The 27,508-nt window shown below is 45.2% G+C and overlaps 1 protein-coding gene across 3 annotated transcripts in view; it reads right to left on the reverse strand.

Moving 5' to 3' along the window:
* Nucleotides 1–26,026, reverse strand: part of PCGF5 (polycomb group ring finger 5) — a 114,215-nt gene extending 88,189 nt beyond the window's left edge. For all 3 annotated transcript variants that reach the window (XM_082854402.1, XM_082854403.1, XM_082854401.1), the window contains exon 1: nt 25,919–26,026. The gene's annotated coding sequence lies outside the window, so the exon portion shown is untranslated. The remainder of the gene's footprint in view (nt 1–25,918) is intronic.
* Nucleotides 26,027–27,508: the final 1,482 nt, after the last annotated feature.

Raw genomic sequence — 27,508 nt, forward strand, 5'->3', positions numbered from 1 at the left:
CCCATCACTTCCCCAGCATCCCAGAAGGTATATTAATACTTCACAGCATTTCTCCTCTTCCTTCTCGAATCTCATGTCCTAATCATTCTCCCACACGACCTTACCTTTCCATCCTCCTCTGTCAACAATCATCACCACCACTGCTCACGTTTACCAAACTCCTTCTACACGGCAGGTTCTCGGTTAAATGTTTTCACATAACTCCTTCACTGACTGTGCTCAACGCCCCTGTGAATGAGATTCTACCATGGCCCTACTTTATAGAGGAGCTCACTGTCCAATGGTCACGGAGTGATGGAAGTAAGATGAAAAACTAGACGGCCCACCCGAAGGGCCCCCAACTCTTAACCAGTACGCTATCCTGCCTCTCAGTCAGGAGATCCCTGTTCAAAATTTCCCTGAGACACTGTTCCAGACTCAACCTCTCAAAACCAAAACAAAACAGAACACAAAGCTCCCTTCCTTCTGGAGCAGCCATTTCATAGCAGCACCTCACACACTCAACGCTCAGCTCTCAGTACGATATCATCCACACACGCTGATGCCGACACTCATGAAATCATGTTGTGTGTTCTTTCAGACACGCACGTGTGTTTGGCCCTCCAATTAGGTTGTTTCTCAAAACGAGGGACTATCTCCCTTGTGCTTTCTACCTCCTCACTCTCCTCACTAGATCACCTAGAATGGGTTTGGGCACAGTGTCGGAAGATGTCCAACCCTCAGTGTCAGGAGTCCCGGCCGTGGTCGGGACCCCTGAGTTCTAGTCCCACCTGGGGCAAGGCCCTGTAGAAGATGCCGTTGTTGTCCCCCACCCCTCCTAGTCTTCAAGCCTCCCCTCTCCATGCTGCAGGCAGCCTTCTCTGAGCCCTGTGCTTAGACTGTGGCTCTGGGCGCAGGCTGGGCCGGCTCAGAGAGTGAGCTGGGAAGGCAGGGTAGCTAATGCCTCCAGGAAACAGCCCTCAGTCAAGGGCAAATATCCCTGCTCCCTTGCCCTTTAGGGAGGATAACTCTCAAGTGTGTGGACTGTCTCCCCCAGTTCCATCGAGGGACTGAGCTCCAGGTACCCACAGCAGTAATTCTCTTGAAAATGCACCTTGATTTAAGGCTTCCTCCTCTGCCCTGTCCCACTTGCCCACTTCCCTGCTGACATTCTTGGGAGAACCTCTCACATAAACCGCTTACTCTCAAATCCTTGTCTTGGGGTCTCCTTCTGGGGAAGCCAAACTGAGATCTGCTCTCCTTTGTGACTCCATTTCTCCATCTGATAAACACCAGCGCTGGATAGAGGATCTCTAGGGTCTCTTTAGGCTCTAACATCCTTTGCTTTCAATGAAGTAAAGCACGTTGCAACATCGAACCAAAACTGACGATGGAGGTTACTTCTTAAACGAGACACTATACCCCACCTTGGAGCCACAGCTCCGTGAATGCGGAGGGAGCGGGCGGCACAGCCCGAATGCCCGCCAGCGAGGTCCTTCTGGCCACGCTCGCAGGGCTGCGGTGGCTGCTGTGGGGATGCCCTCCAGTGCAGAGATCCTCTCATCCAAGGTCAAGGTCACACACTTCCAAGGTCGCCATCATGCACTGACTGAGGGATGCTCACATGGAAAGGCCTGGTCATCTCAGCCCAAGTCAAGCCAACTCCAATGGATCGCTCTAGCCCCAGAGCTCCCCAGGGGGCCGCCAAGGTTGCCGCTGGGCTGGCCCCCTTGCTTCCTTCCCACCCTTCGAAGGGCTGACAAACACCCTGAGCGCTCAACTCCACTTCACAGTCTGCTTCCCAGGGGACCCCACCTGTGACAATTTCATTTTAAATTTTATTTATGATGTCATGAAAATCACAGACTCTGGAACTCTGCCTGGGGAAGCAGGGAGGTTCCTTTTAATGCTGTAAGACCAGGAAGTGGTAGAGACAAGGGGGGAATAAAGCAAAGTTTTTAATAGAATGGGAATGAGGCAGATACAGACAAGCTATGTATGGTATGAGATGCAGTTTCGGTTTCTGAACAAAAACAAGAAATACATAAAACGTCAGCACAGTCAGTGAAACTGAATGCTGAGAACTCAGATGAAGCAGTCACAGAGGGCGATGAAAGAGAGAAATCTCTCCCAGAGAAGGAAAACAAGAATGTCCTTGCCAAGGAGAAGAAACAGACTAAACATACCATACACACCAAGTCAAAAATCATGGGGTAGAAATAATCCATCTGAAAGAGGGCCCTCGACTTCAGGAGACTATATGCAACCCATAAGAGGTACTCTCCCCCGGTATGACCAAGGCAGATGCCATTCCGGGAGTTCCCACTAACGAAGCTCAGGGTTAGATCACGCTCCTGAACAGGCTGGGGAGAGTCCCATGGTGCTGCCACAGGCAGGGCCTTTCCTGAGATTTTGCCAACAATACTGAGTGACACAGCTGGCTCTCCAACTACAGGCAGAGCTGCTCCCTGGAGTGAAAGCCAGTGATGCTGCTCTGCCAATGGCTGTGCCCAACTGGTGGCATCCAGTCACCCCCTCTGCTGGGCTATGACCTCCTGGAGAAGAAGGGATGCCAGGGCTGGGTAAGGAGGGAGATTGAAATTTAAAGTAAGATGTTAAGTCGCAAAGGCACCACTGAGAAGATGACACCTGGGCAAAGACCAAAAAGAGATGAGGACTTAGTCTTATGATTACCACAAGGAAGAGTGGCTACGCAGAGAGACACGAAAGTCCCGTGAGCAGGAACGACGCCGATGCCCGAGGAACAGAAGGGAGGCCAGTGTGGCCGAGAACTGAGAGGGCCTGAGGTCAGGGAGATGAGGGGCGAAGTCATGCAAGGCCTTCTGGGCCATGGTAAGGACTGTGGTTTCTACTTGGAGAAGATGGGAAGGCCCGGGAACACAACTGGGTAGACTGACATAATCTGACACTTCTATTTCCCTTCTCTGGATTGATTTTTCTCCGCAGCATTTCTCACCATCTGACAAAGTATACACGTTATATATTTACTGACTGTCTCAACCCATTAAAATGTAAGCTCCATGAGGGCAGATGATTTTTGTCTGTTCTGTTCACTGCTGTAGATTCCCCCAGTGTCTGGCACTTAGTAGATAATCAACATTTATTGAATGAATGAATGAATGAATGAATGGGTCATCTTGAGAAGAACCTGAAGAAGTCTTCTAAATGGCAAGATGAATTCAGACAAAGAGAATAATGTTTCTACTTCCTCTGAAGCTGTTTAAATCAGTGCTGTGAGGCCAAAACAACAAATTACCTACTTGTTCTTTTAGGCACCTAGGTGCCCACGATTAAAAACACGTTTCTAATTTCTAAAAACTGGATGCTTAAATGCGGGGAAAACCACAGATGCATCAGCAGTTTGGGAGGTTTTACATGTATGGAAATCATTCATTAAACACATATTGAGTGACAGTGTCTATGAGATGCTCAATAATGAGGTTTAAAATGAACAGGATTCAGAGTGACTGCCTTTCTGGATGCAAAAGGCTGGCCGTTCTCAGGGCTGGAGGCAAGCAGGGGAAGGGAGGAGAGCATTTACAAGCGACACCAGCTCCCTCCCTATCAGGACAGAGGATCCCCTTTGAAAATCGCTGACCTAGGTGATTCTCAGGGGTGCCTTTTGGGTGCAAAAAAAAAGTTTGAGATGCACCAGTATAAGGAAGTGTGTCCTTTTTATATATAAAAGTTTCCAACATACCAATAGTTTATGATCTAGAAAGTTTTTAAAAATCAGTTTAGGTGTCTTTTCATAATACTTATGTTTCCCTATCAATCCACAGACTCAAAACATAACTGAAATGATCTACGTGCACAGTAGGGGAAAGTGGTATAGGAAAACATCACTGAAATTTAGTTGAACAAAATGGAAATATATTCATACTGGAGGGAAGAAGAGGGAAGGGATGAGGGACCCGGGGTTCCGTTTCCCTCTGGAAGGGAGCTCCCACCTCCTCCTCACCAACTTTAGCCATTTCATCACTGAATTCAGAAATCCTCTGTGAGCTTACACCAGTCACTTAACATAGCTGAGTCTCCCTGTTTCACTGTAAAAAGGGGGCTACCTTACAAATTATTTACCTGCTGGGTGGTAAATAATATTCACACATCCAGCACTTAACACAATGCCTGGATCACAGTAAGCCCTCAGTAAATGTCAGCAGTACTGTCCGTGAGATTTTATTTTCCAAAGATGGCCACACCAACAGGTACCTTCCATCCCACGTGGCTCCTTACAGCGTGGTGCAGACACTCCTCCCTCAAGAGCTGTGTCTGTGAACCCTCCTCTTGAATCTGGGCAGGCCTGTGACCAGGCAGAAGTAACTCTACGTGACTTCCAAGGTCAATCATAAAAGGCCACATAGCTTTCCTCTGGATCTTTCTCTCTTAGGACATGCTCATTGGGAGCATCAAGGCGCCATGTAACAAGTCTGGGTCCCTTGACGCCTCCATGCTGGACAAACCACATGCAGAGGTCACACAGAGAGACGGACATGTCCGAGGAGCCCAACTGTCTCAGACCAGGCACCAGGTAAGTGAGCAAAGCCTTAAGATGCTGCTGCTGCTGCCAGCCTTTGAGCCTATGGAGACAGGCCACATAGGCAACCAGATTCTAAATTCCTGACCCACAGAAACCATGAGAGACAAGTTTTGCGGTGGGTCTCTCACCCTATGCATTGCTATTAATGACTCCCTGTCTGCTTCTAATTTAGAAACCATATCATGTTATTCTTCTGTTTAAAAAGGACTCCAGTGGAGCTCCATGTCATGCAGAGGATGAAAAGAACCGGGAAGCTCCACGGCAGACTGGGAGACTCGAGGGAGGGACTGTGTCTTATCCACCCGTGAATCCCCAAGGCCTCAGAGTTCCTCACTTAGTAAGCGGCTTCGCTGGGCGAGATGAGCCACACGGCATGGAAGAAAATGAACAAGAAGATGAATTATGAAAACCATGTATTTAACAAGTATAGACTTAGCTCCTTCCATGTGGTGCTGGGGATCCTGTCGTCAAGCTACCCTCATGGGACGTTAGCTGCACCCTCATGTCACCTGCAGGAACCACTGAGTATTTTGACACGTGCACAGTGCTGTGATGGACTTAACACCCCATGGGACAATCTGTGACCAGCAAGGGATGGGAGCAAGTGAATGAAAAATGAATTAGCCCCTCCCCCAGTCTGTCTCTCCATCAGACAATTCTCAGGCACATTCCTGGAGGGTCCCCTCTGGGATCAAGTCCCAGCTACCCACAGTGGTGACCAAGTTGCTGAACAAATCTTGGATTGAGTTTCCTTCCTTCCCTGTTAACTCTTCCCAGGGGCCAATCCTGTTCTTTGGGATTACTCCTCAAAATAAACTAACTGTCCATAAAGCCTTGTCCAGGTTTTGTTACTCAGAGGAACCCAGGCTAGGACAGCATTTAACTTTGATTTAGTAAAATATGATTTATATTCAACAATTTAGGAATATTAGTTACCCTTTAAGGCAAGTTATCCTCAAGGAATGTAGGCAGTGATAGAAATGATAAGAAAATAAGGAGATACTGGGTTTTCCTTGCATAACTCTGCACTTCACATTTTCCTTTAATTTTTTTTTTTTTTTGAGGGAGGCGATATCTAATATTAGGAGGCACTTTTCTCCAAGGTGTGTGGTGGCATTTAGTCCTTTCAATTCATGATCACAGATTTCTAATGGGCTTTTAATGCTGCCAGGTGATCCTACCACATGTCGCTAATTTGTTTAATCCCCCAAACCATCTTCCCATTCTCATTCTCATCTGCTTCCTATTCCGCTAAGAAGATGGAAGCATCAGAAGAGAATGCCCACACACTCCCACCACATTCACCCACCCTCCACTACGAACTCACCATTCTCCTACCAAAAGCAGATACCAACTCATGCCCTACAAACATACCATCCTTACTGCCTACCTGAGGACATTTCCCCGCGATTCCCCCTTTTGCTGTTACCGTCAACTCTTGCTCTCTAGTGAATAGCTCCCCTCAGCATACAAACATGCCCTGAACGCTACCTTTAACAAATACAAACAAAGTTCTCTTCACACTGCTCTTCCTGACAGTTGCCACCCCTCTTCTTTGCTCCCCTTCACAGCAAATCTTTTCATTGGCGTTGCCTCACTCTTCCTCTGAACCGATCAGCAGCACCTCTCACAAGCGATCACTCCCTCTTCCTTGATATGCTTTCTCCACTCGCCTCCCAGGGCAGCCCCTGTGTCCGTCTGCCCCGTCTCCTTGGCTGATCATTCGCGGTGTGCTTTGCTATTTCCTTCTTTATCCCTGACCTCTTGATGCTGAAGTGCCAACGGTTCAGTGCTTTGTCCTCTTCTCTTCTCTCTCTACTTATTCTATTGGTGATCTTCTTCAGCCCCCGGGGACTTTAGATACCATCTCTATGCTTTCAGACCTCTCTCCCTCCCCTCCAAACTCAGGTCCAACTGTTGTATCAAATTACCACAAACGTAGTGCCTTAAAACAACACAAATTTATTATCTTACGGTTCTGCAGGTCAGATACGAGTTTCACTGGAATCAGATGTTGGCAGGGCTGTGTTCCTTTCTCAAGACTCTTGGGGAAGATTAGTTTCTTTGCCACTTCCAGCTTCTAGAAGCCACCTACATTCCTTGGCCCATTGCCCCCTTTCTCTGTCTTCAAAGCCAACATCATGGCATCTCTCTGACCATTCTTCTGGAGTTGCAACTCCCTCTGACCACCAAAGGAAAGGTTCTCCACTTTTAAGGACTCATGGGATTAGGCTGGGCCCACACAGATAAACCAGGATAATCGCTCCATCTCAAGGTCCTTAACTTAATCACATTTGCAAACTCCCTCTTGCTACCTAAGGTGGCATATACAGGATCTGGAGATTAGGATCTGGACATCTTTGGGGGCCATCATTCTGCCAACCACACGCAGAGATCCAGATGGATATCTAACAGACATCATACTCGCTACATCCAAACTGAATTCCAATTCTCCCCCATCACAGATCTCCTCCACCCACAGCTTTCCACATCTTCGTTGATGGCAACTGCATCTTTCCAGTTGTTCAGGCCCCAAACTATAGAATCGTCTTTGGCTCCTCTCTCTCTCTCTCTCATATCCCACATCTAAGTCGCAAACAAGTAGACTTTATCTTCAAAAAATATCTATAATCTTGTCATTTCTCATCATCTCCACTACCACTGGTCGAGGCCACCACCATCTTGCATCAGGATTTCTGCTGTCACTTCCTAGTTGGTCTCTGGCTTCTCCCCTACAGACCATTTTCAGAGCAGCCAGCATGATCTTTTTAAAAATTAAGCTGAATCACATTGTTTTCCTGATCGAAATGCTGCAAGGACCCCCTGGGTCACTGGGAATAAAAGCCGAAGCCCCCTAGCGTCCCTACCCTCCTCCCCAGTTGCCTCTCTCACTTACTTCTCCTGCTCGTCCCTTGCTGCCTCCACTCCAGCCACGCTGGCCACTCACCACCCCTCTAAGCCTCCAGGTGGACTTCACTCTAGAACCTGGCTCTCCTTGTTCTCTCTGCTGGAATACTCTTTCCCTTGACTAGCTGTCCTCAGCCACTGTACTAGTTTTCTACTGCTGCCATGAGCAATTACCACAAACTCAGTGGCTTAAAACAACATCCATTTATAACCTCCTAGTTTTGTAGGTCAGGAGTCTGGGTATAGCCAGCCTCTGCTGGTCCACTGCTCAGGGTCTCACAAGGCCAAAATCAAGGGGTAAGCAGGGCTGCATTCCTTTTTGGAGGTTCTGGGGATTAGTATGCTTCCAGTCTCATTCAGGTTGTTGGCCAGATTCAGGTTCTTGCAGCGGCAGGACTGAGGTCCCGTTTCCTTGCCGGTCTTTGCTCCTCAAGGCTGCCCTCCTTTCTTCTCATGCTTTCCACGTGGCCCCTCTCCAGCACTGGCGGGTTGAGTCTCCCTTACATTTGATCTGCTCCAAATTCAGCCACATCTGTCTGACTCAAACCACTTACTCCACTTTTAAGGGCCACCCAGATTATCCAGGATGATCTCCATATTTTAAGGCCTGTAACTTTAATTAAAGGTGCAAAGTCCCTTTGCCATGGAACTTAACCTATTTACAGGTTCCAGGGATTAGAGCATGGACCTTCTGGGAGCCTTTCTGCCCATCACACCTCCTTTCCTGACCATGGCATTTATACTGCAACCCAGCTCTCCACTCCCCATCACCTCTCATCTTCCTTTCATGCTCAATTTTTTCATTTTTCCATAGCTCTGACCACCTTGTAACAAACCATATAACAAATATTTATTATGCCTACTGATTATCATATGTCTTCCCCTGCTAGAAAATAAACTCCTTTGGGTCAAGAATCTTTGTTTCGTTCACTGATAATCCAAAAACTAGCTTGAAAGCACTCAGTGATTATTTCTTGAATGCATAAATAAACTTGTCCTGGGCTTCCCTGGTGGCGCAGTGGTTGAGAGTCCGCCTGCCGATGCAGGGGACACGGGTTCGTGCCCCGATCAGGGAAGATCCCACATGCCGTGGAGAGGCTAGGCCCGTGAGCCATGGCCGCTGGGGCTGTGCGTCCGGAGCCTGTGCTCCGCAACGGAAGAGGCCACAACACTGAGGGCCCGCGTACCTCAAAAAATAAATAAATAAAATAAACTTGTCCTGTCCTAGAACATTCTCTAACCCTATTTCCACAGATTGTTTGTTTTCCACAGATTGTTTTTAATTTCAATAGTTTGAAACCACTTATTAGAACAAAGATCTTGACTGGTGATGAGGAATATGGATAAACATCAAAGGACTGCTCTCTTAACATTGCTCCACAGCTGAGGTCAATAGTATCTAACTACCTCAGTTCTCATTTATAAAGACAGCAATGTTTGCTAGAAAAAAATGTTTGTTATTGCTACAAAAATAAGAATGCTTTATTTTTATGCTATTATCCAGGTACACAGGCAAAACAAATTGAGTTGTTGAGTTCATCTGGTCTCAGAATGTACAGAAAAATGACTAAATTAATCATAAATCCTTTTTAAAAATCTCCATAAATGCCTGTGCGGTGGGAAAATGAACCATACTGGTTTGAGGAAGAACCATGAGAAAGAACTGATACTTGCTGAAGTTTAAGACTACCAGTTGCCATCAGTCAGTTTAGGGTCAGAGGGAGTATGACAAAGCAAGAAAGAAAGAAAAAAAATTTTTTGAAGCCAAAGTCATTTTAGAGATCAAATCCAAACTTCACAGAGGAGGAAACTGAGGCTCAGAGAGGGTAAGTGACTTGTCTAATCTCACACAGCTAGTCAGTGATGTGATACTTTGGATATAAATTCTTACAGACTAGAGACAGTGAAAATGAAGTTTCTGTAACCTCTCTAGGTATTTTAAATGTTCATTTAATGAGCTGATTCTCTGCTTCAAAGGGCTGGATAAAGCACAGATGCTGACAAACAGGAAGACTCTGCCTACCAGCACTGTACTTGGCCCAACTAGGTCAAGATGTCTCATTCCAGGCGGAGTGCTCCAGACAGGGAACAGTCCCTGAGGTCTTGGCGTGGACACAGACCTTGCAACCTCAGAGTGATTGGAGGAGGCCCCCTCAGGACATCACTGCACTAAGGACAGGCTGATGCTGCAACACACTGAGAAATCAAAGGGCTTAGGGATAAAACATAATGATACCTCACTAGATTACCTATATGTTAACAGAGGAAAGTAATTGTTACCTAAGGATCTTGACAAAATCTGGAAGTATTTATAGACATGGACTTGTTGTCAGCAGAAAGGCAAAAATGAAGGAAAGTATATTTTAAGGGAAGAATAAATAAGACATATTTTGAATGGGGTTCTCACACAAACACAAAAGACAGCAGGAACTGATGCGAAATAGTTTCTAAATTTACCAAATCACCACCTTCTGCTTTCTGAATACCTACAACAGGAATGCAAAAGAGCACAATAATTCAGTTCTATATTTAAAACAAGAGACAAGGGCTATTTGTTTGGTGTTTCTTAAGACAATCTTTCATTCACTTTTGAGCTCTTGGCAATAAGAAAAAAAAAGTCAAGAAATTGGTTAAGGCAATATACACAGAGTGACTTCCTCAATGGGAGTGCATCAACATTTGCAGGAGGAGAAAATAAGTCTATTTTTGGAGTCACCAATCAACTTTCCTCTCCATGGTTACAGGACATGTTTCATAAGTTTCCAGAATAACAGATGATTCAAAATGACCTTGGTAATAATTTAGACCAAATCTCATATTTTATACATGGGGAAACTAAAGCTTAGGGAGGTGGGGAGACTGTCTGACACCACAGCCCTTTAATGATACATCATGACAGAACTCAAGTCCCCTCACTCCTAAGGAAAAATGTGAAATTGTTACCCCCGAAAAAAAAGTATCCCTTAATTTCTCTCCAGGTTTTATTCATTTGTAAATGCCATGAAATTCTTTTGGCAGTTAAGATCTCTATATGTTTCTACACAATTGGGAAAAACCTTTTCAAAACTACATTTTTATACTCATAACTTGAAAACATAGATGTGTTTAATACTGGCTCACATGTTCCTTAAGGTTTTAACCTGTTTCCTACTAGCCAAGGCGGCCCATCTGAATGAGAACAGATAAACCATGTGCAGTGCGCAGGCCTCTGTGACATCTATTATCCCAGACATTTAATATTTATTTATACTTTCCTCCATTTTCATATACATAAGTATGTAGGTATACACACATGCACATATGTGTGTACATTTGGAAAGATCTTGTTAACCTGGATATTTGGTAGGGGTAGATCAGACTAAAACTTAAAGCAACACAATTTTTCGTGTCGTTTACTACTAAGTGGAATTCACTTTTAGAGTGACCTCCAATCCAGCAAGAACAGATTCTCAACACTTTACAGAGAAATCTTGTGTTGATTCATCCAGCACTTATTGTATGTGTCTACTTTGTGCCAGGAACTGTGATATGAACTGGACATCAAAAGATCGCATCCCTGCCCTTGTTAAGTCCACAGTCTAGTAGAGACAAGTATGAACAGATACTTGCCATGGCGTGGCTGGCTAATGGAACAGTGGGGACAGGATGGAGGGAGATGACCAGATATCATGGGGGTCAAGGGAGAATGTCTGGAAAGGGGAGGAAAGTACCAAGGGAGTTTCTTAAGAGACTTTTTTCCAGGCAAAGACAAGGGAAGTGTTTGAGATGGAGACCCAGCATGTGCAAGAGTAGAGACAAGAAGTGGGATGACGTAGTCGGGCAACTGGCAGGATGCAAGGCTTCACATTCCCCACACCTGTACCCCTGCAGCCAATGGCAGCCGGTCTCACTCTACATCTGTCATCACCTACCTCAGGAGACCGTCACTGCTGCCCAGCAATCACAGTTCATGTCCCTAGTGCGATCTACTCACCCCCTCTCCTAAACCACTCTTCCATGCCGTTACCTTCTTTCAAGCCTCCAATATTTTCTCCCCTACCTTCAATCTCAGCTAAGGAATGAATAAACTGCTGTCTAGGGAAGCAACAGGTGATGAGGGCAGAGAAAAGGTAGGGCCAGGTGAGAGAGCTCTACATGATACTCTGGAGATTCAGACTTTATCCTCAGACAAGGGAAAGCCCTAGATTTACCTCCACAATAGAGGACTCTGGCAGAACGGCTGTTAGGAACAAGAATGGAGGGAGGTCCAGTAAGGAAATTAACATGAATGAGAAGTAATGAGAATCTGACCGAAGTCAGAGGCCATGAAGTAGACAAGGTAATGTTAAGGAAATAAAATCAAAGTCCTATTTTATGACTGAATGGTGGGGAGGTGGAGGAGAGGATTGCAATTCCTTAGCAGCACAATTATATTTAATTTTAATCCATTGGTTTTAATGCTTATTGTTTCCAAGAAATTGTAGTTAACATAATTTTAATATACAGAAAATTGTATCATCTGCTTCTAGGATCATCTTTGTAATAATAACAAAACAATTAACATTTGAACTGAGCTAAGGCCTATGATTTTTGAGCAAATCGAGTCATCAATTGCTATCAGCATTGGAAGATCCTGAGAATAATAACTGTCCCTTCACCAGGATGGTAAGTCACTCAATTTTTAGGACAAGTTAAGACCTAAAAGTAAACGTATAGGAGATAATCTAAATTTTTCTAAGTATTTGGCAAAGGAAAAGTACTAGAATTCTAGCTATGCCGAAACTTTGCAAGTACATATATTTATAGGTAAACATATACATAGTAAGTAAATGTATAGCCTTCTCTGGAGAAAACATAAAGCATCAAAGTTTATAACATAATTTTCTCATGATCTCTTACTGAAAGGATGTAGAAGACAGAAGGATCCCCTGAAAAAAGAGATACCAACTTTGTATTTATTCGTCACTTTAAATATCTTTCCTATATCAAGTGACATGTGGTTTTAACGAAAAGGCCTTTTTTTTTCCTTAGGTATGCCCCCTCTGATAGCCACCTCTATCTGCTCTCTAGGAACCAAGCAATCCAAGAGGAATCGCTTCTCCATAGACCATCCATAAAGCAGGTGTCCCCATATGTAAAGGCTATGGATACTTCCCAGACTGCTACAAAGTCCACACGTGAAGATCTTTACCTCTGAGTCACAGCTAAAGTGTGCAGAGCTTGTAAGAGTGGTTCCCAAACCTATTTGCACACTAGTGTTACTTGGGGAGTTAGATAATATATATATGTACATACACACATATATGCACACACATGTGTGTACACACACATAAATGCATGCACACACGTGCACATGCGCACAAACACACATGTACACACGTGTGCATACACACATACATATATATGTACACACATATGTGTACACACACACACATATGTACACACACACACATATATCACATCTTGGCCTCACTCTAGACCAATTGTATGGGAATCACCAGGGATAGGTCCTAGAAGCCCCCAGATGATTCTACAGAGCAACCAGAGTTGAGAACTACTAGCCAGAACCCTGTTCCTCTACGTGTGGTCTGAGGACCAGCAGCATCCCCTGGAAGCTTATTCGAAATGCAGAATCTCAGGCCTCCCCTGAGAGCAACTGAACTAGAATCTGCAGTGTAACGCCATCCCGAGGGATTTGCGTGCACATTGAAGTGTGAGACACACTGACCTAGAAGAGACTTGCACTAAGTGGGCAAGCTCTGAATAAGACTTATTGATGGGATTTATCAAAGTGTGATAAAGATCACACTTTGGCCCTGCTGCACAAATGTATTAAATGTAAAGTAACCCCTCAGAAACCAGCCAGGACAGCTCTTTATATACTGGACAGAATGCTAGAGGTAAGTCCTCTCACTGTATGGCGCAGGGCATTGGGCCGATGTGAAACAGTTACAAGCAGATCACTGATGCCTGATTCACAAGACCAGTTCAATCTAGGGAGGCAGAAATGGGACTGGGAAAAGGTACAAGAGAAACTATGTCTATAATTATTGATATTTTAAAAACTCTAAAGTTAGGTTTTTTTTTTTTTAAAGAAGTTCTTCCCTTAGGTCTCAACTGTTTCTCTCATCCACACAACAAACATTTCTCCTTTAAGGTATACAAAATCCGGGACTTCCCCGGTGGCGCAGTGGTTAAGAATCCGCCTGCCAATGCAGGGGACACGGGTTCGAGCCCTGGCCCGGCAAGATCCCACATGCTGTGCAGCAACTAAGCCCGTGCGCCACAACTACTGAGCCTGTGCTCTAGAGCCCGTGAGCCACAACTACTGAAGCCCGCGCGCCTAGAGCCCGTGCTCCGCAACAAAAGAAGCCACTGCAATGAGAAGCCTGTGCACCGCGCCGAAGACCCAACGCAGCCAAAAATAAATAAATAAATCTATATTAAAAAAAAAAAGGTGTACAAAATCTCTGTAGTCAAAGCCTAATTCAACAAGACCTCTAACCTTGGGAAATTACATAATTCTTATATTCCTTCATCTCTTGCTTGCTAATCTCCTTTTTAAGAATTCCCTCACAGAAAACTAGAGAGCTATGAAAACTGCTGATGATCCCAGGTGCAAAATGGAAATGCTATTGGCAAACATCTGATAGACCACAGCTGGGAGCGTTGGGGGCAAAACCTAGGGGAGATAAAAAAACTTGAGGGCAACCTAAGGGTGCAACAGATTTAGCCCCAGGAGGCAACACTAAAGGTAAAGAAATAACAAAATGTCATAAAGTTCAAATTTACTTGAACTTGAACTCTAAAATTACTCCATCAGAAATTCAAGATAAGGTCATCAATTTACATAGTTTCTGCAAAACAAAAGGAAACAAATATCGGCTCTCTGTACAGCCATTCTCATTATTTAGTCATCCAAATGACCTCTCCCATGTCTCTTCTTTCTCTCCTCCTACTCTTCCAACCCCAAATAGACCGTATTGGTTCAGAACTGAGAGACAGAGAAGATCAGACCTGAAGCAGAAGCAGTGAGAGAGGATAGGAAGAATACAGGAAACATTAAAGCAGCAGAAGCAAGGGTATTTAAACTACTTGGCTAGGAGTCAGCCCTAGATATACCTCAGAAGCAGCTGGGGTTCTTCTAAAACTTAAGGATTCCCTGGGGCCCAGCCAAAGCCAAATAAGTCCAATGAATTTCGGGATGGAGGGAGGATTTGATTTTTAAAGCTGCCTCAAATGATTCTGAGACAGGGTGATTCCAAAGCGCTGGAATCACTTGTGAGGGAGGATTCTAACTTCAAAACAATATTTCTTAACTTTAAATGTATATATTTTAAAGCTCTGGATCCATGTAAATCATTCTCTAATTCACTTATTAGAACTGAATTACTTTTTTTTCCCTACTAACTTTATTTTTACCAATATAACTCATGCAAATTACTTAAACAAATAGTGCTATCAGGCTTAAAATGAAAACACAGCAGTAACCTCTCATGTCTCCATTCACTCCCAAACCCACTTCCCAAAGGCAATCTACTTTAAAAATAGTTAGCTATTTCTCTCTTGATATTAAATTTTATATTCCTAAACAATATGCATATACTAATATTTCTTGATTTACTTTTGATTTTAATTTAGTAATTAATAAAATTAGTGATGTCCTATTATGCACTAGCTTATCCTCTCCCAGACTCCTAAGATATAGTTATGTCAACATTTTTTCCCAGCCTCTTTTGCAGTCATGCATGGTCAGGGTATTTAATAGTCTGTATGTTTCAGTACATTTATGCCCACATTTGGATGTTATCCAATAGCCTCCTGTAAAAAGATGCACAGAGAGTAAACTTTTGAGAACGTTCACACCTTCAAAATGTCTTTACTGTATCTCCCACTCGACAGTTTGTTTGAAATTCTAGATTAAGAATAATTTTCCTCAGAATTCTGAAAGAATTAATCCATTGTTCTTTAGGTGCCATTACAATTCCCAATCATTTTGTATGTGATCTGTTTTATCCTCCACAGAATTTAGCTCATTCCCATTTTCCTTAGTATTCAAAACGTTACAATGATGTGTCTTATACACGGATTGTGTGGATCTTTTTTCATTCACTCATGTGGCTATTTTGTGAACTCTTTTAATCTATAATTGTATGTCTTCCAGTCCTGGGAAAATATCCTGTATTATGTCTGTGGTAATTTCCTCTCCTTTACTTTTCCCTGTAATCTCTTTTTTCTTCTTTCTTTTTTGTAAACTTTTGTTTGATTTATTTTTATTTTATTTTTGTAGTCTCTGCCTGGAACTCTTATTAATATGATATAATACCTGATCAACTGACCCTCTAATTCTACTTTTTCTCTCTTTTTCCTTTTGTTTCTACTTTATCTTCTGTCCTTCCAATGACTTTTTTTTTGCCATCTTATTTTTAGTTTCCAAGACCTATTTCTTATTCTCTAATTATTACTTTTTTACAGCCCAGTTCTTATTTTATTAATTCTAGGAGGATTGATTTTGATTATTTCCATTTTTCTTCTTCTTTTTGCATTTCTGTTTCCTCCATGATTTTTTTCTCATTTGTTCTGGTTCCTGCCTTTTTTCTTGTTGAATGCTTTCTTCAAATGTCTCATATTCACTGACTATTTGTATTTAAGGTACTAAAAAACTGGTTGCAAGTTCCATGTGGGGGAGTTGGGTTGTTGCTGAAGGTTCACCATAGGAAGAATGGATAGTAAGTCAGTTTTCTCATTGTGGGACCTCATATATCAGTATCTGTAGGTCTTTTCTCTAGGGCTGTTCACTTTGCCCAGAAAAGAGTTCCTCAATATGCTGCCTGGGTTGGTGATTACCTGGCTATCCTAGGATTGCGGGTGGGTTAAAAAGAACACACCAGGTCTCACTGTTTGGTATGCATAAGGTCATTAAATTCCTCTGTTTTCAGTTCAGAATTTCACCCTTACCCTCTTTTTTCTTTTTTCTTTTTTTCTGCTATCCCTAAATCCAGAACTGTTAATATATTTCAATTTCTCCAGAGAAAAAATGTCCAGGACTTCCTCTTGCTATATGGGATGGGGAAAGTGAACTGAGAGTCTAGTTCCTTTTATAAACTCTTAATCAATCCCTTATTTTCAGCCCCATGCCCTATTCCAGAGCCTCTAATTCCAGAGCCCTTCTGGGATTCTGAGGGATAAATTGTCTGTTTCTTCCCAGTATCTATTCCCAATCTCCTTTAAGGGCACTTAGGTATCAACTTTTTCCACTACACTAAGTCAGCTGCCACAGGTCTGTCTGCTTTTCATCCTCCAAAAATGTGTTGGTGTCTCCCATCTCTTGTTTACCATCACTATAGTGGTGCTTCAGGAGGGACAGACAGTAAACACAGGTCCAGTCCACCAAATTTCTGAATCCCAATAACTCAGTCTTACAACCACAGAAACTGCCCCCAAAAGATGATCCTTTCCTTATCAGTTTTTTTTTCCTTATCAATTTTTGAAACATTTACACCTTTTCTGTTTTTAATCGATGCATCTGATTAGCTAAGATACTTTCCCAATTCTTTTAATGTTTACCATCATTTTCTGTCTTAATCATAAAAGCATAAAAAACAAAACAGAATCCTTTTCTGGATACCACAAAATACTTCTGATTTATTGACTCATTAATTAAGCCTTAAAAGATGGTAGAATTTAGAACACTAGATTATAATTGAAGAAAATACAGGTTGTTTTCATGCAGTAAAGCTGTTTTCATTGACTCCTTCTTGCGACTTCAAATCTAGCCTATGGTGGCCTGAGCTGAAAGGTATTTGCCTTGATAATGTTCAAGTATTTCCAAGACCTTTGACTACTGTACGAAGTCATCATCAACGCTGCAGTCTTAGTTATTTTGCTTCTAAAAACAGGCAAAGGAGGGATGATCAGAACAAATAATTACGCATGAATTTTCTCACATCCGAAGGATCACAACTTTTTCACTCCCATTCAAATCTGAAGGCTCTAAGCCTGAAGATTTTGATCTTTAAGGCTGAAAACCCAGGACTTGTCCGAAACACTGAATTCACAGTTATAAGAAATAACCACAGAGTAAAACACTAATATTACACCTTTGATCTAATTCCACTCAAAGAAGCACATATTCTGGACCTGTCAATATTTATAATTGCCTCCTGCTACTACTCAAAACTTCCCTGAAAAGAAAAGCAAGCATCTAACAAAGAAAAAAGACTCCTATGGTGGGTAGGGGTGGGGGATGAAATTGTCCCATTTCTTGAGCTGGGAGGTAGTTTCATGGATGTTCACTTTTTAATAATTCATTGAACTATACATTTACATTTCAAAAGTTATATATGTGTTATATTTTACAGTAAAAAAAAAAAAGACCTTTTTAACAGTTAAAAGAGAAACAGATAAAAAGGCAAATTTTTCATTTGTCAGGAAACACAGTGCTTTAATCACACTTGGCCAGAACACACTGACATGGATAAAGGGAGAAAAGTTATCATGATTTACCTTCAGTGCCTAAACCAGGGTCCCATCAAATTTCAATAGTCATCTTAGTTGTTTTATTTGAAACATTTTATTTTTAAAAAGTTCTTAAACTTCAAAATTTACCTTGTATACCATATGGTGATATTGATACCTTTTATTTGCATGACACTATTTATTTGCAAAGAGCTTTCACATCAAATACCTGGGAAACAGAACAGGCATTATGTTCTCCCATGCTGTAGATGAGGAAACTGAGGCACCTAATAGTTAATTAGTAAGGTCACTAACAGTGACAGAATCAGGACAAATTCCAAGTGCCGTATGTCCAATGAAAGGCTCCTTAAACATGTTATGAGGAGAAAGAACTTTCCACTTTTCTAAAGTTCTGGATTCAGAAACAGGATATCAAAGCTGGTGGTCTCTGCGATGATATCTGTGAGCTTCCTGAGATTCCCCAGAGAGGAATGAGAAAACAACTAGACATTTCTATGAAATCGATGAACTAAGGACTATGCTCAAACCTTCTGTGCACCTGCTGCCTCAAAAGTCAGTCTAATTCAAACACAAACACAAAGGTTAAGAGTGGTCTATAACCTGTTGCAAGGGGAACAAATGCCTCTCTGCCACTCACAGGGTTTCCAAAGGGGGGATATTCCCTATCCACGCCTGTCTTCTTGCCCTGCACCATACTCTCCCCACGGAGGAGGAGCAATTTATTTGCTTGGTGTGTGACAGCCATGGGTCTGTTTCTCAGTTTACAAATGGATGGAGTTTTTCTATCAAAGATACTTGGCATGAGAGATTTGGCCTCTTTTCTCTTTCTCTGTCTGAACAGTGAAAGGCAGAAACCTGGGTATTTCTGCTCTGCAGCCTCAAACTTTCCATCCAGTAGGCAGTTTCAAAGTCTAGCCTAGGGTGTAGAAGGTGCACAAGACCAATGTGGGTTCACACCAAGCTGTGTCTTCCAGCCTAGGCTGCATCAATAACGAAGTTAATTTTTTGACAACCTGCTGCTTCTTATCTATTTTTTAATTAGTGGGGAAGAAGGGGTGCTTTTCATGGGTCCTCCTCAAAGATGCCATCACCTGCCTTTCGGTCAGAAGTCAGAGCACGTGGACACGACTCCACACCTCTCCTCAGTGGCTTTCTGTGCCCACAAACACTGGTGCTCTACAAGCAGTAGGCAGGCCGTGTGGTGAGGACACATTGTAAAACTTTGTTCAGTGGATACTTTAATTACTTCTTCTGTCGTGGAGGGCAATACTGAACTGAAATTCAGGGATTCCGGTTCTTTCCAGAGACAGCTCTGCCACATACATCTGCAGTCTGGGGCAGGTCTCAATTTTCCTAGAAAGCCTTTAAGAGACTTTAGCTTCCTCATCTTTTAAATGAAGGAATAACTTCCCTCTTTTAGGGTACTCTCCAACTCTACAGACTAAAAGCTCAGAAAGGCTTCAATAAATGTATTCCAGAATTTTTACAACAGCTATTGATACTGATATACATAATAATCATTTGACACCCTGGTCTCATAGTTCCTGAAGATCAATGAGCTTCTACCTCATGCTGATGTCGTTTCACCATTCCCAGGTTCAGCCAGACTTTGAATTCACATCACTGCGCATTACCGATCCCTCCATCATGATAAGCTACTCAAGAAGTCCCTCAGGCCCTTGGCCACCAGCCCCAGGACTCCCCTCCACACTCCCATTTCTCCCTTTCCTTCGTTCTTGCCCAACCAGCCACTACACAGTCTAATCTCACATCTCCTGCTCATTCTCCCAGCCCATCAACACTAGTTTCACTTGCCTTCCTACTCAACCCGGGACCCATATGGAGTTGGCAGTTTCAACGATACTCACACCATCTCCACTTCCAATTTTCTCAGTATTGCTGGAAAAGTCGTAAATACAGGCATGACTCGTTCTATCACAAGGCTAAGGCATCTGTGCGACCTGTCAGGCCCTTATCACCTTTGGCTCTCGTCACACTCATACCCACAGCTACTCCAAACCTTTCCCCCTCTCCTCCACCTCCCAGCTTTGCCTCTCACTCTCAACGTCCTCTCAGCAAACAGAACTGGCCTCCTCCGTTTTTCTTTCCTTCTTAAAAAGGGGAACCAACCCATTTAAAATGCAGTCACACTCCCTCCCAGCTTCCAACTTTCTTCTCTAAATCTGTTCCTTTTTGCCTTCATTTAATCTTCTTCCCTCCATGTCACATCTGTTTTTCCACGAATAACTATCTTTGTCATGATCAAATGATTTAGTATTAGAAAAGGGACTTTGTTTTAGAATAAAAACAGGCGTTATTGGTTATCCTATAACTGAGCTGGGGTCACAGGTGTGAACGGAGACTGTCCTGGGCAATCGGACGTGTGGCCACCTTACCCAGCTTCCGTGCCTCCTACTTGAGGAGCACTGACCTGGCGCGCGAACCGCCCTCCCGCTCCCTCTCCAGATCCTCAGCCTCTTCCTCTCCACTGACAACCACTCGGCCCACAACGCTCTCGGGCCTTTCTCACGGTTTGGTTTTAAGACTGGCTCCCTGGCCCTCTCATCACCTCAAGTTACAGTCCTCTCCAATTTTCACAGACCAATCCTCACTTATACTTACTCTCTCCGCTTCCTTCCTGCTCAGGCACCTCTCAGGTACCTGGCTGACTTCCATCTCCACTGCCCAACTACCCCTGATGCTCAAAGGCTACTGACAATGGTCTCACTGACAAATCTAACGACCTTTTCTCAGTCTTCAATCTCAGTGCCTCGACACTGCTACTTGTCCCATCTAAATTCTCTTTCCTCCCCTTTCTTTACCCTACCTTTTCCTTGTTCTCTTCCAGCTTCTTTCCTCTAGGCATCCTGTCAGGTTCTTTCTGTCTCCCTCCAAGCCCACAAACATGGTTTTTCTGACTCTGCCCTGGTCTTTTACTCTTCTCACCCATACTTTGAACCCTTCTCACAGCTTCACCATCCCCCCTCATAAGGATGCCCTCAAATCCATCTCTGTTTTAAATGGCTGCCATCCATTTGGATAGCTTCATAGGCACAAAGAAATTAACATATCCAAATCCAAACTTCCATTAACTAGACAAATACTTACTGATTGCATACTACTTACAGGTGCTTTACTAGTGGCCTTTCCAACTATTTCCATTTCTACCATCACCATCCAAAGTCACTCAGCTTCAGTCTCTGACTTCTCCCTCAATTCCCTCATCCAGTTAGCCAACAAGTCCTGCTGCATTTACTATTTCTACAGGGTCTCACCCACCCAACTGCCCCCACTCTAATTTAGGTTCTCACTCCTTCTCTCCCAGGAACTATTTTAATAGCTTTCAAAGTGGGATTATCCATGACTCCCCCAATACAGATTAATCTTCTTGAAGCATTGCTTTAAGTCCCCCACTCAAAGTACCTTTGATAGTTATCTACTGCCTACTAAACAGGTTCCTTAGCCCAGTGCTCAAGATGCCCACAATATGGTCCTAATGCTGCCAGGCAGCGTGCCGTCCCACTATCCTGCCTCCAGGCTCCTCACCCTACAGCTTAACCACACTCCTCTCCATCCTGGATATGCTCATATACTCTTTCCTTCAAGTCTTAGCACAGGCTGAGCCCTACATCTCTGCCAGTTGAAGTTCTACCAGTTCTTTAAAGCTCAAGATCCCTTAACTAAACCTTCCCCAATTTTTCTGCCTAGAAATAGTGTGTTCCTTCCTTGAAATCACAAAGCATTTTCTTGGGACTTCCCTGGCAGTCGGTCCATGATTAAGACTCTGTGCTCCCAATGCAGGGGGCACGCTTCGATCCCTGGTGTGGGAACTAAGATGCCGCCCGGCGCGGCCAAAAACAGAAAACGGAAAGCAAAAAAACATTTTCTTTATGCCTCTGTAACAGTGCCTCCATATAATAAAACCTTTGGTCACCTGTCTTATGCTCCCTACATGCCTCCTAAGCCTCTCAAAGAAAGGGTACCTATGTCTGATTAACCCATATACTCCTTATACTGCCTTATATACAGTAAGCTGAATGAGAGATTGATATATTCAAGTTAACTCTGTATCCACCATATAGCATACAAAATAATGAAGATGTACTTAATATCACCAAAGCTAATTAAGCCAAATTCTTAGGAAGGCCTAGAAATTAACCAGTTGCTCGTTAGATCAAGGATATATGAATCATTTCAACTAAAATTGTAGAACTGTGCATTCTTTATCAGTTCCTTAAACTATACAGTTAGATAAGATCTTAGAGATCATTTAATTTCCCTCCTTCCATGCCAATCACCAATCCTCCAGCTGATAAAACTGAAGCTTTAAGAAATTAAGCTGCTCCCCTGGTCTCTTAAATCATAAATCATAATATAACTGTTGCCATTTATTAACGGCCTAGTGTACACGAGGCACTTTCCGTACCTTACCCCAGCGTCACAACAATCCTTCAAGGCAGGTGGTATTACCCCCATTCAGAGACAAGAGAATGCTCAAAAAAGTTAAGTAACTTGCTACAGAGAGCCCTGCTTGTTAGGGGCAGAGCTGAGCTTAGGTCCTTATTCTATCTGGCTGTACAGTCTAGGCTTTTCTAATTGGACACCATGGCAAAGGCAAGACCTACCAGGTGTCCTGAAACAGCCTCTGATTGTTTCTTCAGTGAATAATTATGCCACCTAAGCAAGTGCACACACTTACAAGTTGTAAGCCATTTTATTTGAAATTCTGGAGGCGTGAAAATTAAACAGCAACCTCATTACTATAAAAGTTCTAAGGTTAATTACTGCGAACATTCTGACTTTCTTATCAAAAACATCTTCATTCTGGAAAAGAGATATGTTTTTCTGGTTTCTCAATTCTTAAATATATTTTCAACTTAAAATACATTTGTCCAACTACACCCAACAACTACGCGTTGAGCCCCTAGATGTCCAAGGCACATCAAAGGCTACAAAGTTGAATACGACCTCATTTCACTCCCTGAGAGTTCACCGGCAAGAGGCGGACAGTCGACTAACCATAGCGACCACTCGTTCCCCAACTATAGGAGCTCTGGCTGATTTGACGACTTCCAACAAGAAGTCAGAACCCTTGGTTCTAATCCCAGACCTGCACACCAGGCAAGTCATCTCACTGTGCCTTAGTTACCTCAGTAAAGGGTCTGATAAAAAGGGAATGAAATATGCCAACCAATTTCAAGGTCCCATTTAGCTTTCAACCTGTATTATGTCTGAGCTCACTCTTGAGATTACACTTCTGAAAGTGCTCACAGCTACTGCTATGGAAAGGGAACACTCTTCTATGGCAGTGACTTTGGAGGCACTGAGTTCTGAAAATATTCCTACAAGTATAAAGCCAACTAATACGCCTCCAAAGTTTGTTATTTATAATAAAAAAGTTTACTAAAATTTATCCTCAAAGGAGGTAGTATGAAGCACGACCTTCTAATCCTTCTTCCATTATATTACTGACATAGTTTTAACTTAATTCTTTACGATTCATTTAAGATGTTAAAATTAAAATATAATTTAAAATAACTCCTTCTATCTACTCTTCTATGGAGTTAAGCCGTTGACACAACAACAGAGTTAAGGCCACTGCAGAGATGTATATCTTGTATTTGTTTAGTTAAATTAATACTTCATAGTAAATGCTACCTACTATGGACCTTCCCAAACTGCAGCTCAATTTGAGGTTGGTGTGCAGGTGATGGAGAGGGAGGAATATAGAAATATCAGTATTTCAAATACAAGTGGAAACATATAGCACTGTGGGAATCTGACTTTGCCGATTCCCTTTCAATATCCTGTACCTTTTTTTTCAACTAGCACAGATAATATTTTTAATCATCCATTAACTTATACAGCCAACACCCTTTCTCTCGACAAGGCTCCACATGCCTTGTACTCAGCATCTTAGGATATGATGCTCAAACCCATCTTGTGCTGTAAGTTAACAGCATAGAGGAGGAAATGAATCAATCAAAAGAAAACTGGAAGAAAAGAAATTAGAACTGCACCATCTTAGTGTCTTGCCCACGCAAGGCAGTAAATTTCAACTGTCAAAGATAGTCCCACCAAGAAATGGGAAAAAGGAATTCATTCATTCACTAGTCAACAAATCCTGACTGCCTAATATGCCAGGCACTGTTCTAGGTGTTAGAGTTACAGCAATGAACAAATCAGGCAAAAATTCCTGCCAGAGTAGAGCTTACCTTCTAGTGCAGAGGGGCAGGACTTAAAGAACACCCAAGAAAATCCTTTCAGATAGCGATTAAATGCTATGAAGAAAATAAAATAGGACTGGGGGTGGTCCCTGGGGTGAGAGGTTACTTAAGGTGATCAAGAGGGCCTTGCTGAGTAGATGCCATCTGAGGTGAGTCCTACGTGATGAGAAAACTTTATTCTTAATCCTGCAAGTGTGGGGTATGGTGGGAACGAGTCAAGCTGAGTCTTCAAGGGTGGTCACAGTGGTCAAAAGTTCTTAATTTCTAGCAAACTAGGTTCCTTTTAGGATTTGGCTTATTAAAACAAAACAAAACAAAAACAAATCCCCAAACCTAAACCTTTAAGTAGAACTCCTCTACTTAGGAGCCACTGATTTTTCTTTTAAGATCCACTAACTTTTAAACTTTTTGCTGATTACTTTATTGGTACTTAAGTAGAGGCAATTACTAGAAGGATTCCTTCAGAGCCATCCAGATTCTGAATGAGAGACGATCCAACCCTGCAGCGAATCAGCGCTCCTCCACCGACTCATCAACACAGCCAGGTGGAATCTTGTTAACTCTTCTAACAACGGGAAACAAGCCTCGGGAAATGTGGGGACTCTGCCACCCCCAAAGTTCCCCAAAATTGCGGGAGGAGGGGGAAAAATAAGCCGCCGCCCTTTTGCATTCCCTCTCCCGCGGCCCTCCAAGGCGTCACCGCCGAGGAAGGGTCGCCGTCCCTGGGTCAGAGGCACACCGGGAGTATGCGCGGGGTGGACCCCGCAGGAATCATCGGCGCCCGGTCTGCGGGGCGATGATTCATTAACCGCCCCGGAGCCCACGGCCACACGTTCCGAGCGCACTAGGACGGCCGCACACGCAGCTTCTTTAATATTAAACAAATGTTTCAAAGTACAAACGCCCGGAGCCAGAAACGAGTAGACCCAGGCAAGGCGGCGCAGAAGAAACAGCACGTTTCGGCCGCTGCCCGAATGTTCCCGGGGCCGGGAGGGGAGCTGCGGGCACGTCGGTCCACCCGGCCGCCGCCCCGCACCTCCCCGTCCCCGGCAGGCGCGCGGGCAACACCCGCAGGGGGCAAGGAGGGCGCACAGGTGGGTCCCCGCTCGCCCTGACTCCCGCCCCTCCCCGCCCCTCGCGGAAGGCCAACGCGCCGCCCGCTCGCCCCTTTCCTCTCCGTGACATCTTATATAATAACCCGAGCTAATCAAAACGGAAGCGACGCGCGCTGCCGGGGCCCGACTCCCGGCCTCCACTGGATGCTCGCGCCCCGAGCCCCCAGCCCCCCAACTAGGCGCCGGGGCGCGCGGCTCCGGGCGGGGGGAAGGGCCCGAGCGCCGCCTCGGCTCGTCCCTCCTCGGAGAAGGCGCTGCCGCTGCCGGTCCCCGTCAGGAAGCCGCGAGCGTCACAAACTGCGTCAGCTTCTTCAAACACGTTTCACGGGCTCCCTCCAGCCGGGGAGCCAGCCGCTCCGGCGGCCGGGCCGCGGCCGGGGCTGGCAGGAGCCCCTCCGGGGAGGAGAAAGTTCCTCGGGGCCCTCCCCTCGCCCGCCGCGCTTCCAGCCCCTCTCGGCGCGACGCCCGCCCCGCCGCGCAGCCCGCCGGCCCGCCCCGATGGCAGGTTAGGCAACTTGTGACCCCCAGGCGTCTGGCGGCCCCCTCCCGCTCACTGGGCTCCCCTACCGCCGGGGGCCTCCTCCCGGCCCAGCGGAATACGGCGACGCCAGAAACTTCCCCCGGCCACGCCGGGCGGGGAAACCGCCCGGGTCCCAGCGCATCGCCCTTACCTTGCTCTCGGGAGGCCACGAGCCGGGCGGGCCGCGCGGGGCGCGTGGTGCGCGAGCGCGCGCGCGTGGGGCGGTAGGTGAGGGCGCCCGCGCCGGCGGGGGTGGGGCGGGGCCGCGGGCGGGGCGGTGGGGGGGGCGGCCCGGCGGGCGGGCGCGAGGCGAGCAGAGCCGGCGGCGGCGGCGGCGGCGGCGGGCGCGGGGCGAGCGCGCCGAGGGGGCGGAGGAGTTGCCGTGGGTTTGTTTACGCATTGCTGCCCGGCTCGGGGCACAGCCCGCACTCCCTGATTGGACACAAACTGGGGCACAGCCTCTCGCCGCCGCCCGCCAGGCCTCCTCGAGCAGCCGCCGCGCAGCTCCCAGAGCGCCCTACCCGGCACGGCCCGCGGCGGCGTCCGGGCCTGGAGGGGACGAGCCGCGGCGGCAGCCGGGCGCGGGGCCCGCACGTTGGCCCGGGGCTCGAAAGCGCCCACCTGTAGGGGCCCGACCTTGGCAAGGAGAAATTCGAAACTTCGGAGGCTGGAGTCCTCGTATCTTCCAGCCGTAGAAGGAGCCCCCCACCCACCCCTTGCCCTCCCCCCTCCCCCTCCCCCGCCAACACACACACACACACACACACACACACACACACACGGAGGACGCTTGCCCTTGGTGGAGAGAAAAGCCTCTCAATTGAGGTTAACATGCCCCTTTGGTGATGGTCAAGCTGAGGCTTCCCATGTATGAGCCATCTCTGAGACCTCTCAGTTCCTTCGCCTGTCTCCAGCTTCTCTGCGTGTAAATCCGTCCTCCGCGCAGAATTCAAAGTTGCCATCCCAGAATTGACCTTGCCACATGATGCTCAAGATCCTCCGATGACTCCCGTTGCCTCAAACCCCAACTCCTTAGTCTCAGAGCCTTCCATAGCTGGGCCTCCACCTTTCAGCCTCTTTTCCAGTGACCAACCCTCACCCCCAAAACCCTTGTCTACAGACAACACCTCAGATGCCCCTGTTCTTTCACAATTGACTTTGATCCTGCTCTGTTCTCTGCCAGAAGACCCGTAGCCCCCTCGACCTGTCAAACTTTAATAGACGCAACTTGTCCACCATCTCTGTGCAGCCTCCCCGAACCCTGTGCAGAATCCTCCCTTGTGGCTGCCATCAGCCTGGCCTGAGGGTCAGTCGTGTGCCCAACTCTGTGTCCCTACTAGGCTGTGAATTCCTAAGAACAGGAACCTGGTTTTAACAGGGCTCTGAGGATGGGAGAGATGAACGCCTGAAGAATAAAATTGAGTGTCTGCAGCTCTGCTGGAACTGCAAAAACGAGAGTATCAAAAGGGTCTCTTGATAGACCATCCACAAACCTTATCTTGCAAAACGCAAACACTTCCAAAAACTGAGAATGTCCTCCCAATATGTCTCTGTGTCTCCGCCTCACCACACCTAGCTACGTGCCCTCTATACTCCTCATGGGCACTTAATAACCCTTGGAGGAATAAAACTGAGGTGCTCCTTATACTGAGGCTCAAGGTGATCAAAGTGAGTACAGTAAGTCATGAAGGAATGGACACGAATGGCCACAAACCCAGTCACTTTACAGATAATTCCCTGG

Source organism: Leucopleurus acutus (assembly GCF_964270905.1).
Source record: "Leucopleurus acutus genome assembly, chromosome: 14".
NCBI classification, from domain to species: domain Eukaryota; kingdom Metazoa; phylum Chordata; class Mammalia; order Artiodactyla; family Delphinidae; genus Leucopleurus; species Leucopleurus acutus.